We start from the raw sequence: 7,511 nt of genomic DNA on the forward strand, positions 1-7,511 counted from the left end.
TTAATTCTGAAGCGGATTTTTTCGCACACGCTGGGGCCCAGGTGAGTGCAATCCAGCTGCAGCCTGGGTCCAACTGCACTTCTCTGTCGTCTTGTCAAAAATGGTAGACTCGCGGTTTTGAAAAGATGCTGGATAAGTGTGGCTGAGACCTAGGCTGCGACTGGGTTGCATTCGCTCGGCCCCTGGCACATGCGATAAAATCTGGCTTCAAAATTAAATGCAAATGGCGTGCGATAAGCTCCTAATTCAGGTCAATTCTTTCTGAAACATTAATAACAGTGGGGTCTAACATATTTAGTATTGTCATTCTGAGTTGCTTTTTAAAAAAACTGGTCCATTCACTTAATGCCTCTGTCAGATGATCATTTGTGGTTTTGGCTTTAAACTATATTACATTATTTTTATATTTGTATTATTAAAAGAGCTATGTCCTCATAGGTGTTCTATGGTGTGTGTGTGTGTGTGTGTGTGTGTGTGTGTGTGTAATAAACAGGAATGATGGAAACAATACTCACAGGCTACAATAGAAATTATAGGATTTTTTTTTTACATTGAGATTGACAAAATATAATTAGTATTTCAACACAACAATTTTAAACCCAGAGTCAACACACAACGAATCTGTTTAATTCATAGCTTGCACAATGCTACCAGGAATGGAATATATGTGTGTGTGTGTGTGTGTGTGTGTGTGTATACATATATATTTGGTCTTTAGAGGCTAAGAAACAGATGATTGTTACAATTTATGCTTGATCTGCAATATTAGATGAAGGGGAATTTGGGAAGCATTTAATGAATTTCCTTTCTGTTGTTATACTGGCAGAGGGACTTATGGAGTTCTTATTTGTTAACAATTGTAAATTTAGTTTGAATAACAGAAAGAACAGAGGAAATACAAACAGATGAAATTAATATTTTATTTGGGTTAGTCCCATCTGCAACCATGTAAAGTGTTCATTAAAAAATAACAAGATTCCCACACAGAAAAGAACTGAGGGAAAGAGCAAGCAACCTGCAGTGTTTAAACATATCTGGATGTTATCAGGCACGGGAAATTGGAAGTATAATCCAATGGCAATCCGAGCGCAATCATGGGATTTAATGTTATTGTGTGATAGACTACCACATGCAATTTCTGGCAATGGGAAATCAGTCTGAGCGCAATGATGGGATTTAACGTTATTGCGTGATAGACTACCACATGCAATTTCGGGCAATGGCAAGCTATTTTCGAGCAATGGGAAGCCAGTTTGTGTGCAATTCGAATTCACGTAAATTCACTGAACTATATATGAGTTCTGGCCCCACTTTCTTTTCATTCTAAATTAAGAGAAATTCGTCATATGTGATAAACTCCTCTCTTTCACAGTAGTTGGTTTCAGAGACTTCTCTTTCACACATCCAAATCATGAGCATTCATATTCTACCATGTTGATGGTGTGAAGGTGGGTCCCTAGTTGATGCACAGACTAGGCAATGATTCCTAAACTCTTGGTCCTCCAGATGTTTTTCACTTCACCTCCCAGAATTCCTGACAGTTGCCCAAGCTGCCTGGGGCTTCTGGGTGTTGATGTCCAGAACACCTGGAGGATCAAAGGTTGGGAACCACTAGGCTAGAGAAACGGCTCTGATACTATTAAGCCCACTGGGTTTTAGTGTATGTGGATCTAGTCATCCATGATGAACCAGTTATCTACCTTTGCATTAAGTTATCATGATTAAGAGATGTTTGACAGACCCATTTTCCTATATAGATTTTTCTTATTTTCTCCTTAAATTTTCTCCTGTCTATATTACTGTGGTTCTACCTTTGTTCTTCCAAAAGGGTTTGGACTGGAACTCTCAGAAACTCCAAGCAATATGACCAGTGGTTAGAACTCTGGGAATTGTAGGCCATTTGTGGGCCCAGGTTTGAGGGCAGATGCCCAGCATCTCCGTGGTGCACTATACTAGTACAACATACTCTTATCCCAACATAGGGCTGAAACAGGCTGCCATAAACATTTGGATTCCAGCCGTCTTGGGGATGTGGCATACTGATGACACATGCCCCCAGGACAACTAGAATCTGGCTTTAATCTGCCCAGCTGCCCACACATGGGATGGCTTCTGGGCACGTTGGTGGTGCAGCGTTTACAAGCCAAATGCTGCTGGAGCACTTTAAAGCCAGTTTCTGGCCGCAGTGGGAGGGAAAAGACATCTTTTTGCTGCCTGAAAAAGGAGCGGTTCTTTGCTGCTCCTTTTTCAGGCAGCTTCAAGGTGGATTGAGGCTGCACTTCTGCAGGCCTGAGCCATGGTGATGATGGGTGCAGTCAAACCTAAACTTCTTGGGAAGAACATAAGGGGTTTTTTTTTTTAACGTGAGTATCCAAGAAAGTGAAACTGATGTTCCTCCTACTTTGGAGATTTTCAAACAGCGCTTGGGTGGCCATTTGTTGGGGTATTTTTGATTATGTATTAGTGCATGCCAGGTGGTTGGACTGGCCAGCCCTTGTGGTCTCTGCGATTCTATGAGTCTATATATTTGTCCAAATAAAATAGTCAATTAGGAGGCTGAGGTGAGTTTCTCATGAATGTAGCTGATTCTGGTTCCCATCCTCATTGATTGGAACAGGTGTAGTGGAGCAACTTCTGTGCCTTCTAAAGAAGATATAGAGGACTATCCTTATTCATTCTACAGTGAGCTGGTCATGCATGCCAAGTTGTTTCACACTGTACTTGGCACACAGATGAAAGCATCACAAGAATCCTGAAAATGTCATTTGAGCCTCTTAAACCTGACCAGGAGAGGTTTAAACTGAGTTAAGTGGGGGAGAAGACAGTATTCTTGTGGATAGGAGTTCATCAGGTGCTGGAAAGAATAGTCTGATTGTTATATAGTTTTGGGGTTCGGTGCCATCAATATGAGAATGACATCCAACTCTATTACTCCTTTCCACAACAAGCCAAGGACGTTGTTCTGGTCTTAAACTGGTGCTGTCATCAATAATGGACTGGATGAGGGCAAACAAATTGAAACGTAATCCAGACAAGACAGAGGTGCTCCTAGTCAGTCAAAAGGCAGATCAGCAAATAGATATTCAGCAAGTGCTTGATGGGGTCACTGAAGATACAGCCTGGAAGCCCAGGTTTCATCAGTGGCTAGGAGTGCATTTGCACAGTTACAGCTTGTGTGCCAGTTGCAACCATTGCTTGAGACATCAGATGTGGCCACAGTGGCATATGCCTTAATTACATCCTGGTTGGATTGCTGTAATGCATTCTACGTGGGGCTGACTTTGAAAAGTGTTTGAAAACTTCAACTGGCCTAAAGAACTGCAGCCAGATTACTAAAGGGTGTTAGTTACAAGGAGAACAGAATTCCATAGTTGCCACAGCTTTACTGGCTGCTGGTCCCTTTTGGGGCAAAATTCAAATTACTGGTTATGACCTTTAAAGTCCTACATGATTCAGATCCAGGTTATAGTACAGGACTGTATTCTCCCTTATGAACCAGCCTGTGCTCTGAGATCTGCTGAAAGGCCTGTCTGTCAGAGCTGCTCCTCATGGCTCCCTCTGTCATGTTCAAGTTAGGTCTGCTTAGCTATGCTGCAGCCATGTTGAGAGGTTGGTGTAAAGGGAGGGAGGGAGCAGCTACGGGAAATTGTTGTGTGTGAACCAAGTGTCTGGCTTTTCATTGGAATGGAATGTGAAGAGGAAGGAGTGAATTTGGAGTGGATATAGAAGTGAAAGTTAGCTTATTAACTCAGATCTGGCAAAGGATGTGCTACTATGCTGATCTTTTCAATAAACTTTTTCTAGTTTTCCCTGGCTGGGAAAGCCAGAAACAATGGCCATGGGTCCTGGACATGGAGAGCCATAGAAAGCACATGGATCACAACACTGGATTATGGGATATCAGGCTGTCACCTTCAGTCCATTCTTTTGTGGGAAGCCAGCTGTGAGGATTTGGAAGCAGAATTACAGAGCATATATAGTGAGATTAAAAAGCACAAAGGTTGTCTCCAAGATCTCCTGTTCCGGTTGTCCATGCAAGGGAAGCTGGCAGTGACAGTGCTAGAAGAACAGGAGAAAAAAAACCTCTGGTGACAGGCGGGCCATGGCAGATGACATGGAGACTTCAGGCGATGAGAGACCTGACAGTCATAGGGGAAGAAATGCCACCCGACACTGGCTGCTCCCTGTCCCATCGAGTCATGCCCATCCACTGACCAGGGCTTAAAAGCTGCCTTTGATGGGGATTCCAAGAAGCTGTCATTTTGCTTGACTCAAGTCAAAGGCAAGCTATGAACTGAACAAATTTGTCATGTGCTGGCTCTGGGTTTAAAATTGTTGTGTTGAAATATTAATTATATTTTGTCAATCTGAATATAAAGAACATATAATTTCTATTATAGATTGTGACTATTGATTTCCATCATTCCTGTTTATTGCCCGCATGCACACATGCACACATGTGCATGCATGGGAGAATACTTTCTGGTCAGAGGCTGCTAAAATGTGTTATGTGTTGGCACAGCTGGAAGGAGAGGCCACAGAGTGATTGGTCAACATGAGGGCAGCAGAACTGAATGACTTCAATGCCTTCATGACCATTCTTGGTTTATGGACCTATTTTAGCTGGAGAAAGCACACACCAAGATCCAAGGGCTGCAGCAGAGAAGTAAGTCAATGCCTGAATATGTGGTGGAGTTCAGGCAGCTGGCAAGCTCCATACCTGACTAGTTGAACACCACAAAGATCAAGTATTTCTGAGATGGCCTGAATACAGACATCTTTGAATAGACTCTGCTACAGGGAAATTCAAATATCTTACTCATCTGGGTGTGACTAGCCAGAAAGGTGGGAGCTCATTGTGAAATTCGGCAGACAGAGCCAGAGGACCCAAGATGGGAGGAGGAGGTGACACCACCCAAAAGCCCACCTGATCCTCCCACAAGCCAGTAGAATCAGAGGATGAAAAGTGGATGCTCCTGGGACTGTGCCTATGATGTGGCAGAGAGTGACACTGGATTGCCAACCGCCTCACAACCACCCTGTGCACTGCCCAAACATGGTGAGACCAAGACAATGAACGGGAAAACTCAACATGGGGCATCAACAGGTTAGAAGTGAGGAAATGTTTAATCCTTGAGTGTCCAGGTGGTGGAGGAATCATCATGGGAGGATGAACTATCCAATAAGAGTGGGAGTGATGCAGAGCCATAAAAAAACCGATCAACTTCTCTAAAGTTTACCCAAACAGATGGCAACCCTATGGTTAGTGCCCTGGCCCACTGTCACACCAAGCCTGGGTATATGGAGGTTGGAAAATATGGGAAGACCTTGCTGCTTAGGGTAGCTCCTACAATAGCCAAAGTCATTGTTTTAGGATGGAACTGGATCAAATTCCATAATCCCCACATTGAATGGCTACAGAGGAGATAAAATCTGTGAGCCAGTGGTGCTGAACTCACCAGGTGTCCACAGCCAGTGAAACCATGCTCTATGAGGAGCAGTCTAGGAAATTGGGTATATTTAGCCTGGAAGGAGAAGGTTAAGAAATGGTAGGAGAGCCATGTTTAAATGCTGCTGATCATCAGGCTTCAGACAACAGTCACCTAAGACCATGGTGAGTGGATGTGCTGCCCTCTTCTTTCATGTGTGATTGTGGGCCCTGCAGAGAGGAGGGCATATAGACGTCGTTGGCATGACAGATGCGTAATGCATCCCACCTCAATCACTCAATTTGGTTTTCAGGTGGAGCAAACTGATATTTAAAAGGATGTCGTATTGAAGAAGAAGCAAGATTGTTTTCTAGGACATCGAGCAGTGGATTCAAGCTAAAGGAAAAGAGATTCCACCTGAATGTTAGAAAGAAGTTTCTGATGGTAAGAGCTGTTTGATAGTGGAACATGCTGTCTAGGAGTGTAGTGACAAGTCTTCTTTGGAGCTCCTGTAAGTTGTATAAACTCATTGGAAAACAAACCACAGTTTTTCAATCTGAACTAAAGCTTCCATTCTTGTTCTCTCACCGATCTGCCCACTCCTGCCCTCAATGAAATACCGAGAACTACATTTTCTTCAGACAGACAGATGGAAAGATATCTCTGTGCCCTTTATTATCAGGCTCAGCAATAATGCTGACATTTGCATCTAAACTACCAAGCATTCTTGAAACATGGTAAACCTGCACATTTTTCAAGAGGCAGAATTGCCATTGGTGACCCAAATGATAGCAAGCATTATTCTCCTACATCTGCCAAGTATGACCTATATCGTCTGTATTACAGCTTGTACCACATTTTCTACTTAGCTACCTTCAATCTCTTGACAAGTTCAAAGTTCCGACTGGACCATAAAATGTCAGTTCCCAAAACTATACACACACTGGTATTTTTTCAGTAACTGCCTGGGGCACACTAAGCTCCAGGGGGTGCCTGAGTTGGCTTTGTGCTAATTCTGCATAGCACAGGCACCCAAATAAATTTTCCCTATATCATTTAAGAACATAAGAAGGGTGGATCAGACAAAGACTTTCCTTGTCTGGCTTTCAGTTCCCATAATGCCTGTGGGAGGCTCACAAGCAGGCACAACAACATGGACTCCAGAAACTGGTTTGTTGTTGTTGTTGTTGTTGTTGTTGTTGTTGTTGTGTTCCTTCAATGCATTTTCAATTAATGGCAACTTTAAATGAACCTATCACAGGGTTTTCTCGGGAAGATTTGTTCAAAGAAAGCTTTACCATTATTTTCCTCTGAGGCTGTGACTTGCCCAAGGTCACCGAGTGGGTCCCCATGGCTGGGCAGGAATTTGAATTCTGATCTCCAGAGTCGTAAATGCTCAAATTACTTCTCCATGCTGATAACTGATACTCCAAAGGGTTGCCCACATAGGTCAAAAGCCCTGGGTTCCCCTGGCCTGGCATTATCTAGTTCAGACGATGCAAGCCAAAAGCACAGGGCCCTATCCTGCCTGTCCAAATGTGGGTTTACAGGATCTGGCCTGTTCCTGCTACAGAGAGGAGAAGGAGAGCAGTTGCTGGGTAGCCATTTTGAGAGGTGAGTGTTTGAATTTTTTAAAAAAACCTCCTGGGAGAGTGTACTTATTGCTGAGGGGGTGGAGCTTCTGTGGGTCACATCTGTGAGTCTATAGGGGGTGGAGCTAGGAATCTAGCTCTATAAAACTCCTGCCAGAGCCTTTCCAGACCAGTTCCTGCTACAGAGAGGAGAAGGAGAGCAGTTGCTGGGTAGCCATTTTGACTGGTGAGTGTTTGAATTTTTTTAAACCCTTAGGAGAGTGTACTTGTTGCTGAGGGGGTGGAGCTTCTGTGAGTCACATCTGTGAGTCACTAGGGGGTGGAGTTAGGAATCTAGCTCTATATAACTCCTCCCAGAGCCTTTCCAGACCAGTTCCTGCTACAGAGAGGAGAAGGAGAGCAGTTGCTGGGTAGCCATTTTGAGAGGTGAGTGTTTGAATTTTTTAAAAAAACCTCCTGGGAGAGTGTACTTATTGCTGAGGGGGTGGAG

Source organism: Sceloporus undulatus, chromosome 9 (genome assembly GCF_019175285.1).
Source record: "Sceloporus undulatus isolate JIND9_A2432 ecotype Alabama chromosome 9, SceUnd_v1.1, whole genome shotgun sequence".
Taxonomy (NCBI): domain Eukaryota; kingdom Metazoa; phylum Chordata; class Lepidosauria; order Squamata; family Phrynosomatidae; genus Sceloporus; species Sceloporus undulatus.